Here is a 12,500-nt window from a genome sequence, read left to right on the forward strand (position 1 = left end):
CCGAGGTAGAGAGAATCCAGATATTTCGAAGAAATAAAAACCAAGTAGGGTAGAAATTACGGTCGCCTGGATTTTACTGAAATACGGCTGAGAATGTATTTTCTTTAAGGAGAGCTTTCGATTAAAATCACGGTTTTTAACAGTATAAGGAATTTCAAAACCAGTTTTCCTCTTTTCAAGAATCTTTGATTCACGTTTTCACCGTAGCTACGATTTTTCATACCACTTCTACATACACCTCACTGTAGCCCACCCTTTCAGTCATTCTCAATTTACACGTGCTACGAAAAGAATTGGTCATCGCATTTTCAACCGGGATCATCCACCCTATTATCAAGTCATTCTCTTTATCTGTATTTCACGTTTAAACTTCATTGGAAGCTTTAAAGTCCGGCCATGAATGGCAGAGGCAAGGGACAGTGGCATTGCCCTATCGAGCAGGACAATGCCCTACATACTGACCATGTATACATATGATTAGCACCAAAATCCCTCTCCACCCAAGCTAGGACAAGGAGGGCCAGACAACAGATGCTGATGACTAAGCAGATATACCTTTAGGCTCCCTCAAACACCCCCATCCTTAACTCACAAGGACGTTGAGGTTGCAGCAGCGACCAAAGAAACTAGATTCGAACTCCAGTCTGGCGTTCTTCAGTCAGGAACATTACCACATCGTCCACCACAACCCGAAATAGACAAATCTTATAAATAGTCCGTTTTTAAATTTCAGGTATAGATTTATCAAAAACTGTTTCTTGTTCGTCGTAGCAGATGTAAATGTTAAAACAATTAAGGTGAATTTCCAATCTGAGGAATAAACTGTCACGTTTCATAACATTAATATTCATAATAGATTCAACCCTTTAATTAGATGCTCGCCTTATAAGGTATTTCAATTTAACTACATAAATTAATGCTTTTAAAGTCGTATTCATCATCATCATCATCATCATCTCCTCTTACGCCTATTGACGCAAAGGGCCTCGGTTAGATTTCGCCAGTCGTCTCTATCTTGAGCTTTTAATTCAATATTTCTCCATTCATCATCTCCTACTTCACGCTTCATAGTCCTCAGCCATGCAGGCCAGGGTCTTCCAACTCTTCTAGTGACTTGTGGAGCCCAGCGGAATGTTTGGTGAATTAATCTCTCTTCGCGAGTGCGAAGTCATATTATGATAATGTAATTAGTTAGTTAATTGTAAATAGAAAAGCCTTCACTAACAAGTTGATTAACAACGGGAAAACTTTGATTACCCTAAATTTAATATTTTAAACGATATGAAAAAATAAATCTCACAAAAATACTGAAAGTAATATGAACAAAAATAAAGCCTTATGCAATATACGGAAAATAAAGAGCGTGAAAATATAAATTGTTATAAGAGCTGGCAGGAAACATTTAAGACTAAAAGCAAGCGTACAGGAGAGAAATACCAAATAAAATTCTTTGGGCAAAATACACTTACTTCAGCCATGAATTTGAAAATGTGTTCTAAGTTGGAATTCTAGTTTATTTTTGTGTAGAAGTTAAAATGGGCTAAAGAATTCTATTTCGTGTATCTATCTGTCTTTTTTTATTTCTATATTTGTGTATATATCAGTGTGTATCTGTTTAATTATCTATTTATTGGTGTACACACATACATACACACACACACACACACACATATATATATATATATATATATATATATATATATATATATATATCTATATATATATATATTTATATTCATCATAAATAACCACGTGTTGCAGGCTCACAATTCATATATATATATATATATATATATATATACATATATATATATATATATATATACATATATATATGTATATATATGTATATATAAATATATATATATATATATATATATATATACACACACACATATATATATATATATATATATATTTATATATATATATACACATATATATGTGTATATATGTATGTATATATATATATATATATATATATATATATATATATATATATATATATATATATATATATATACATATATTGGTGTGCTACTTTTATAAGCACACATTGAGTATGTGTTGTTTCAGATGTGTGTAACTGGATAACAGAATACATCTTATTATCTTTAAAGTATTTATTCTATAAAAACAACAGAGTTAAACATCTCCATCACTGGAGGAAGCTGGGTTGGTCAGATGACCAATTCTGGTGAAGTATAGATATGAACTGACTAACTTATCGATATCACAGATATCGTATGCTTAGTTTATATAAGTTTCGTCACAATCTCGGAAGACACCTGCATCCGGTGACGTCACAAACTTTCACACGCTGAGGCAATGTGTTGACAGTTAAGAAAAATGTCACATTGTCGAGGTTGCATTGTATGTCCTGTTTATGATTTGAATGACTAAAGCAAGTCCCACGGCTAGCTCCTACACCTAACATGACATATTACGTCATGTGTTTTAAACATGTAATATTAACTATTTTAATTATTACATAAGCTCGGCCAGCTATCTCAATTTTTTCACAAAAATTTAACAACAAGCCAAAACATGGTTACTAGGTGTGACTGGACATATGTATTATTCTTTGTTTAACTTTAGCCATAATCAACCGAGGACGAATGTCCAAATAGGCACATCAAAAAATAATAACAATAATGCATATGAAAAAGATATTACCAAAGCAAAAAGAAAAATGCATGATGAAATAAAGATCATATATATGGTACATTGCTAGCAAATGATTATATGGTACCAAAAAAAAAACTACTGACTTACATATGATTCGGTAACTTGTTAAAGAATGATTGTTACCTTTGTCAGAAACATATTAACATAATACTCAATTTTTTAGTGCACAAACACGAATTCCTGGTACGTACACGTACCACGGTTTTGTACATATATATATATATATATATATATATATATATATATATATATATATATATATATATATATATATATATTTATATATAGGGCTGATATATTTTATTAGATGCCCATAGATTCTGTTATATATATATTTTTTTTTCCTCTTTTCTTTTTAACATTCCGGCTTATATATTTTTATTAGATGCCTAGAGAAAAAATGATTTATATCTTTTTTTTTTTAAAGTTGTTTTAAATGTATTTTTAACAATGCAAATGTAGAAAATTTCTTCAATTACACATTACTAGCGTACTAACAGCTTTTCTTACAAACACTTCCCGACAATTTACTCCTTTAGCGAATGAGGTGGCCACTCAAACGGCTTTAAACTGAATCAAGTATGGAGTATTGTCGGGACTAGGCGAAACGTTCCTTTGTAGCTGCATGCTGTGCCGTAACCTAAGCCAAACAAGGATGTTCACGGCGATAAATATCACCACTATGAACGCCAGACCTGCTAGTAGTATGGGGTGAAGGATTTCCTTATAAGTTGGTGACAGGTGGTCCCTTTCGGTAAGCTTCATCAATCGCTTTGCCACATGTCTGTTATACGGGAGAGGGAGTGCTGGCATTGTAGAGGTCCATGTGAAGTTCGCGAAGTAGGCTTGTTCTCTGATGAGTGTCCGTAGACCAGTCACCATGGAATTAGGGGAAGTCCCGATACAACCATCTGCTGCGACGAAGATGTGTGTGAAGGACGTGGATCCGTCAGGGCATGATACATTGTAGCCGTCCTTGTCGTATCGTATCCACGAGCCATTGTTCAGTCTGCAATTGAACTCATTATTGTCAAAGGGATAAAGCTTATCCAGACAATTTTCACTTGTATGGGAGAGAGCACCGTCTAGCACTATACCTAACTCGCATGAATCCATTAAGTTTTTATGGAATTCAAATGAGTCAGCTGTACATATTTTTCTATCCATTGCGTCTGAACAGTGAGTTGATTTATTTAAGTCTTTAATGACCGTATATGTTTCCTTGTCTGGGGAAATCAATACGTGTCCTGTCAAACTGGATATTACTGGATTTGAGTGATTCGTCATGAAAGTCGGAAATGGTGATATCCTGTAAGATTGCCAGGCATCAGAAGAATCAAAGGGAATTGTAATCCTAATCTTGTTATTATCTACGTTTACTGTAATTAGGCTGTAATAAAATTCTAACCTATGTTCGTCTAACAAAGGAACATAGCCTAGTTTATCCCTTCCGTTCTCCAGAATTAACTTTAAGTAACTTATAGGCAACAAATGGGGCGACAAGACACCTTTAGTTGCTAACGTGATAGCTTCTACATAATCCTTGGATTTCTCAATGAAATGTGCAATTCTGTTATGTATGTGATCTATCTTTGAATCATAATACGTTAATGTTGACAACAAATCCTGTACTTCCATAATTTGAAAGGATATTATTTGAATGTTCATTTACCAAATCCATAATTTTATTGATTGAAGCTAACTGATTCCTTAGTTCTGACATAATCAATTCATCTTCATGAGTCAAGAACTCAATTTTCTTATTTTGATTACTAATTTTAAGACGATTGGAAATTCCTAAACCTAAACTTGCAACAGACCCAAAGATGCTTAATGCAGCATAAATAAACGGATTTCGTCTTTCTTTATGTTCGTGTCCTACAGTCCACATGAAAAGGTCATAAGCCAAAGATCCTGTCTCGTCAGTCTTATTTTTCAAGTCATCAGATAGCATCTCTGCAACTTTTAATGTTGATCCAAGCAAACTCTCTGTAGTCAAATGAAAATGTCTTCTATGCAACTCATCCAATGAGGCAGAAAACCTTGAAATGGCGGTTTTTAAGCTAGTGACATCATTCTCTTGAAGAAAAATTGCTTGCATATTCACTTCTACAATTACGTTGGTTGATGTAATAAAAATGTCTTCTTGTCTTTCAACTATAGTGCCATATTTAAAATTTATACTTTTAGTTTTAGAGCTCATCCCACACGAGAAAAATGTCTGAGCGAACAATATCACTCCCAACAACAAAAAATTCATCTTGGAAACCTGTAACGAGAAAATATATGTAATTACTCCTGTATTAAAAAGAAAACTTTTAATCACATAAAATAAAAAATTTTTTCCCTCACTTCTTTTCCTCTCTTTTCTTTTTAATTTCTTATGTGAGCCAATGGTACTATTCTCTCATCAGTGGGTTGGGATACGTTTTGAACTCTAAACCTATTGGCCGTTAATGTTTCCAAAATGTTAAATGGGCCTTCAAACTTAGGTGTTAGTTTATGATTGAGCCCTTTTCGTACATTGATTTGAATATATACGTTATCACCCACGGTATATGTTTTAGTTGGTTTCGCTGTTTTATCATGATTCCTTTTCATTATGATTTGTGATTCTTCTAAATTCTTTCGAAGGATATGATATCGACTTATACTTGCATTTATACATTCTTTTAAAGGATTTGATAGATTAGTTGTAGGCGTTAATACATGGAAAGGCGTTCTAACTGGGGTACCATACAATGCTTCATGCGGTGACATTTTAATTGATATATGATATGTATGATTCAGAGTACTCAGTTCCGCCGGTATTGCAATATCCCAGTTGGGGTCTGATCCCTTAGTGTTACCCTCAATATATTTAATATCTTCCTATTTGCTCTTTCCACTAGCCCATTCGACTCTGGGTGATATATCATGGTATTTATTTTCTTTATGTTGAGGAATTCACACAATGAGGTAAGAAAGTGATTATTAAATTCACCACCCGAGTCTGAGATTATCATGTGTGGAATTCCATGTTTACAAATGTAACACTCGTAAAACTTCCTAGCGCATTCAATCGCAGTTTTAGTTTTAAGCGCTATTAGTTCTGTATATCGAGTTAAAGCATCTATAATTACCAAGAGGTGCTTATTTCCTCTGTCTGACTCGTAAAATCCTGTTAACAAATCTAAATGTATTCTTTCAAAGGGTTGATTGGGCACAGGATAAGCTCCTAGGCTGACAGGTGTTTTCGTATGCCCTTTGTTTTCCTGACATGTGCGACAATTAGCTATGTGTCTTTTTATATCTGTAAGCATTGTATGCCAATAAAACAATGATTTGGCTTTCTGTGACATTAATGAGAACCCAGGGTGTCCATGTAATGGATTTGAATGCAACCAATTCAGGACAGTGGAAATAAGTGAGATTGGTACTACTACCTGGTCGTTAGTTACATGTGGTGTATTGCGGGTTTTCCTTGTCACAGTCCTATACAGAATATTATCTTTGATTATATAATTCTGCTGCTTATACTTTATATATTCCTTTTCCTTATGATTGCCTTTCAAAGCATTTATAATTGTTTCTATTTTCTGATCTTTTCTTTGCTCAGTCTGTAACAATTCAGCGCTCCAGCCTAAATCTTCTTGTTCAGATATTGTTTTTATAATAGGCATGGATGTTGATATATCTATTAATTCAGCTAAAGGCTCCGTACAAGATGACACGGGGTTGCGTGATAAGGCATCCGCAATGATATTTGCTTTCCCAGGAAAATACCCGATTCTTGCGCCAAAATCTTGAATGATCAAATGCCACCGAGATCGTTTAGGGTTGTGGTTGAAGCCTTTAAAGAACTCTGTTAGTGGTTTATGGTCAGTAAGAACCTTAACAGGATAACCGTAAATTATGAACTTAAAATGCACTAGCGAATTAACAATAGCTAGCCCTTCCTTGTCTATTACTGCATACTTACTTTCGGAAGTTCTCAATTTTCGAGAATAGAAAGCTATCAGGAAAAATTGTTTATCATATTGCTGAAGCAATACCCCTCCTACTCCTAAGTCTGAGGCGTCTGTTGCAATGAAGAATTCCTTACCGAAGTCAGGAAATTTTAAGATAGGACAACTACACAGTTCATCTTTCAAAGTATTAAACGCCTGTTGATGTTGCTCAGACCATATGAAATCTACGCCCTTCTTCGTAAGATCAGTTAAAGGAGCGGCTATTATTGAATAGTTGCGTATAAAACGCCTGTAATATCCACTACAACCCAGAAATTGCTGTATTCCCTTGACATTAGTAGGTATGGGAAAATTACGTATAGCCGACACCTTGTCATGGACTACTTTAAGACCTTGGCTTGACACCATGAAACCCAAATATAATAATTCTGTTTTGAAAAATTCACACTTACTAATCTTTACCCTTAAGTTATGTTGTCTTAATCTCTGTAGTACTAGTTCTAACTTACGTAGATGTTCTTCTAAGGTGTTGGAAAAGATTACAAGATCATCCATATAGGCATGCAATATATCCCCTAACAAGTCTCCAAACACTATGTTAATCATTCTTGTAAATGTTATAGGACCACAACGTAAACCAAAAGGCATCCGTAAAAATTCATAATGTCCCCTGGCTGTGCTGAAGGCTGTGTATGGGATACTATCTTCTTCTAATGATATCTGGTGAAAGCCTTTAAGTAAGTCCAAACTGGTAAAATATTTATTCTGACCTAACAAAGACAAAATATCGTCAGTACATGGCACTGGGAATCGATTAGGGATTGTTTCCTCGTTTAGACGACGAAAGTCGACGCAGATACGCCATGTTCGATCTTTTTTCGGTACAACTATTAAAGGAAAATTATAAGGGCTGTTTGATTTTCTAATGACTCCTTCCTCTAACATTTTACCTACTTCATCATTTATTTCATTCTGGAATTTCATAGGGAGTCTGTACGAGGGTACATAGATAATTTTCTGCTTGTCCTTTAACCTTATTTGATGCTCGATCACATCTGTTTTTCCTTAGGATCCATCTGTAGTGGAAAAAACATCATGATATTTAGTTAAAAGTTCAAAAATTTTCTGCTGAATTTCTTCGTCTTGAATGTCCTTATTGATTTTATTTTCAATAGATCGCAAAAGGGATTCATCCGCAACTGATTGAGAGTGATTGATTTCAGCAACGGTAAGATTACGATGTTTATAAACTTCTACATCCAAGATATGTTGATTTTTGTGAATTACTAAAGTGTTATTTAAATGATTACAGACTTCGATATTACATTGTTGATGTGAGCCTACTGTATAAATAGCTTGTGTGACAGACAATCCGTTAGTTTTCAAAGTATCGGAAAGGATTAATATTTCAGATCCCGGGAATGTTTTCTTTATTTGCACTATTAAATTCGAAGGTAGGTTTGGTTCGATAGATTGCGTGCAAGATGATATTACGGGTGAACGAGAATTCTGCTGGGTCGCGTATATTATTTCTTTATTAGTGAGACAAGTTATTGGTTCTTCAACGATCGTTACGGTTACATTTGTCGTCTCCTTTTTATCCAAAACTGATTTTAAGGTATTAGAAGACTTATAGAATTTCCCTTTGATATACACGCCGTGCTTGGCAGGAGCTAAGATAATGTTTTGATTTCCCATAGATGGGTATCCTATAATTAGAGCTGGATACATATTAATGTATTTTACAACAACAAATGTATCGGCAAACGTGCGATTACCGACTCTGAACTGAACATGAGTTATGCCTATGACATTTAATTCATTATTTCCTATACCCGAAAGTCTAATTCCGGATTTTTCAATCGGAAAGTTCGAAAACAACAAATGATGTGTCTTCAAATCCATGATATTACGTGGACTACCAGAGTCAAAAAATAACGTAAAGGATTTGTGTTCTAAATTTACAGCATATAAGGTTGGCCGTAACTCATTTTGGCTTATTATTGTATGAATTCGTTGCAAATCTACGGGAGCATGCACTGTTTTACTTAATTCGGCCGTGTGTTTCATAGGAAAATCTATTGTCTCACAATTATCTGATAAAACATTAAATTGATTATTCAATACTATTGATGTTGACATGAATGACCTTGACCCAACATCACTCTCTTCCCCTCTAGAGTTAACTATGTGGTATTTGCTTTGCTCTGCACATTCTGAAAATTAGTCTGACCTTGCGAGGTCTGGTTTGACGACCCAGGCTCAGCGATATTTGAAGAAGTGTTTGTTTGTTTTGGACTCTGAACTGCATTGACATTTGGTTGTTTCTTCTTATTGTTAAAATGAGGATTTTTCTTTTTATTTCCATATGGAACTGACTGTGGAATTGACTGTGTATTTCTGGGATATTGTTGTGTCTTACGCGAGTAAAATTGACTATATGAATGCGTTGCAGTGTTGTGAATCGAGCAAAATTTCGTTCTGCAGTCTGCGCTTAAGTGACCTTGACGTTTGCAGTTATAACACGTCATTCTCGCTATTGGACTGCTAACTACGTTCACTGTTTGTGGCTTTGTTTCATTCTTTGCAAAAACTTGAGTTAACACGGGATCGAGATCTGGACACTTGGACATGTGTTTCTTTATCTGTTTATAGACATCCAATTCCGTACTTGCAAGCGTTAACTTCTTATCAAAACACCGCCCTAAAGCTTCAGGCAACATAAGTGTCATGCAAGTTAAATACATTAAACGTAAAAAATCTTTCACGAAGATGTTATCGTTAGTAACCCAAGTGGAATGACCTAAAATGTCCTGATATTCGTTAAGCCTATCAGCTATGAGAGCTGCTCTCTCAATAACATTAAGCCGATTCATAGTGGCTTGATTAAGTGTATTTCGTAACGTTAATACTACATCCAAGCCAAGGCTTCCTCACCCCCATAGATCGCGCGTAACCTAACTTTGAAATCATCCCAGGTAACTGCTTCTTGAAATGAAACACCTCTTAAATACGCACTCGCATCCCCCTTAGAAAAATCTATAAAACTTTTAGCTTCCTGTAATTGTACAAAAGGGTCTACGATTTGTTTGGCATTTAAATGGGCATCAACGGATGAAATCCATGACTCCACATTTTGTGGCAAGAACCCGTTGACTCGACCCTGAAAAGGAAGGATTGCTGACCTGGCATTTACAAGCGTCATAATTGGAGGAGGATTAGTCTGGCCTACACCACTAGGTCCAGGGGAAGGGCTCACAGGGGGAGTCATGACTGCTGTATTTTTTTCCTATCTCTTCGACCCCTTGCAATTCTATCAAAATATCTATATAAGTACAGACGCCCACTGCGTAAACGCATATGTATAACAAAATTCCCCAAACAATGTTACTAATCCCAAAACATTTCCCGAGAATTTCTGAAAGAAAAAGGAATTAGCACAAAGAAAGAAAAATTCTAAATTAGAATTCGGAGTTTCCTTTAACAAAGATTAGCAATTCACTCACCCCAGTAATAATCGAATAACGACTCGTGATAACTACACTTCACTGCCCAAACTGGAATGAATTCAAAAATTTGTACTTAGCTTATATATGGGTCTGCGTGATGTCGACACGTCATCTCTCTCTCTCTCTCTCTCTTGATGTTTTGTTAGCGATGTATCGTTCGAGTTTCTTGTTGAATGTAGTGCTTCCTGGGTATGTTTTGCAATTGTTGAACGCCAGTCCTTGGGTTTACTAGGATGTTGATTGAAGATTCAGTTTGTATTCATAACATTCGTTAATGTTAACTGTTCCGTTGGACTATAATACTTAGTCAAAATTGTAGATTCATGTAGATAATGTTGAGTTCTTGAAGATCTTTCTCTGGTTTTACAGCTTTTATTTTGAAGTCTTGAAGATCTTTCTCTGGTTTTAAAGCTTTTATTTTGAAGTCTTGAAGATCTTTCTCTAATTCTTAGAGTTTAACCGCTGCCACCATTTATTGGTGTGCTACTTTTATAAGCACACATTGAGTATGTGTTGTTTCAGATGTGTGTAACTGGATAACAGAATACATCTTATTAGCTTTAAAATATTTATTCTATAATAACAACAGAGTTAAACATCTCCATCACTGGAGGAAGCTGGGTTGGTCAGATGACCAATTCTGGTGAAGTATAGATATGAACTGACTAACTTATCGATATCACAGATATCGTATGCTCAGTTTATATAAGTTTCGTCACAATCTCGGAAGACACCTGCATCCGGTGACGTCACAAACTTTCACACGCTGAGGCAATGTGTTGACAGTTAGGAAAAATGTCACATTGTCGAGGTTGCATTGTACGTCCTGTTTATGATTTGAATGACTATAGCAAGTCCCACGGCTAGCACCTTCATCCAACATGACATATTACGTCATGTGTTTTAAACATGTAATATTAACTATTTTAATTATTACACATACATATATATATACACACACATATATATATACACAAACACATATATATATACATATATATATATATATATATATATATATATATATATATATATATATATATATATATATATATATATATGTATATATACACACATATATATACACATATACAGTAAATATATATATATATATATATATATATATATATATATATATATATATATATATATATATATGTGTGTGTGTGTGTGTGTGTGTGTGTGTGTGTGAGTGTGTGCATAATATGGTTCCCAATTGTGCCAAAACTTAACCACTGTCCGGTTATCATCTTGAAAAGAAAAAGTCCTTAATTATTAAAATGAATAAAAAGAAAAGTTACTGCAAGAATTTTTTTTTTCCCAGCCTTTAATCAAACTTTGTGATAAATTGAAGTGTGCAGCCAGCATAGAACTTCTGCCATAAAAATTGAACGAACAAATTAGAGGAAAGTACACGTTAATCATCCTAACAATTGTCCAATCATCTGGTGTACTGCACAGTTGGTTTCATTAACTCCGGTACACTTCACTCGATGCTCTCTCTCTCTCTCTCTCTCTCTCTCTCTCTCTCTCTCTCTCTCTCTCTCTCTCTCTCTCTCTCTCTCTCTCTCTCTCTCTCTCTCTCAAAATACACCTTTTTCCAATTCGAAAGAAAAATTATTGCTAGATTATGATACCTAGATCAAGATACTAAAAACCCTTTTTATTAGCAGCGATAAATATATTAATAAAGACTAAACGTATAATTACGAATATTGTCACAAAGCTAAAATAATTTATCAATTTCTCTTACAAATTTTTGCAAACAATTTTGAACAATCACTGGCCCGGTGAGGCTGATGCCTGTATATGCATACATGCCAGGTGTAGTAAATACATGCATGAGAATGGCAGGAACTATACAGCACGTATTCGAATCGAATGGCTCAAATAACTCGAACGCATCACGATGAGCTTCCTTGCATATATACATAAAAAAAAAAAAAAAATATATCATGCATATCCTGTACTGCCTGTTCACGAAATCCATCAAAAGTCCGTGACAATTTGAAGAGATTGAAGCTCAACTTTTGTTTCCAGCTCATTCTAGAAATACTAACAAAGCCTTTCAAAGCCTGCCAATATGCCTCACCCGAGCAATGGTCCATATACTCTGAACTACTTCAGTTCTCCTTTCTTTTTAATAGGCATGCAAACGTGAGAGAATTATTTGTATATATATATATATATATATATATATATATATATATACATATATATATATATATATATATATATATATATATATATATATATATATATATATATATATATATATATATATATATACAGTATATATTCACTGGTTGTCTATGCTCTGTTCTTTGTGAAGGGTACGGCAATGCTAACTCGG

At 34.5% G+C, this 12,500-nt stretch overlaps 1 protein-coding gene across 4 annotated transcripts in view; it reads right to left on the reverse strand.

Annotated features, from left to right (window-relative positions):
* Positions 1-12,500, reverse strand: part of LOC137637260 (nephrin-like) — a 122,702-nt gene that overhangs the window by 66,496 nt on the left and 43,706 nt on the right. The gene's annotated exons all lie outside the window — the stretch shown is intronic.

Source organism: Palaemon carinicauda, chromosome 3 (assembly GCF_036898095.1).
Source record: "Palaemon carinicauda isolate YSFRI2023 chromosome 3, ASM3689809v2, whole genome shotgun sequence".
Lineage (NCBI taxonomy): Eukaryota > Metazoa > Arthropoda > Malacostraca > Decapoda > Palaemonidae > Palaemon > Palaemon carinicauda.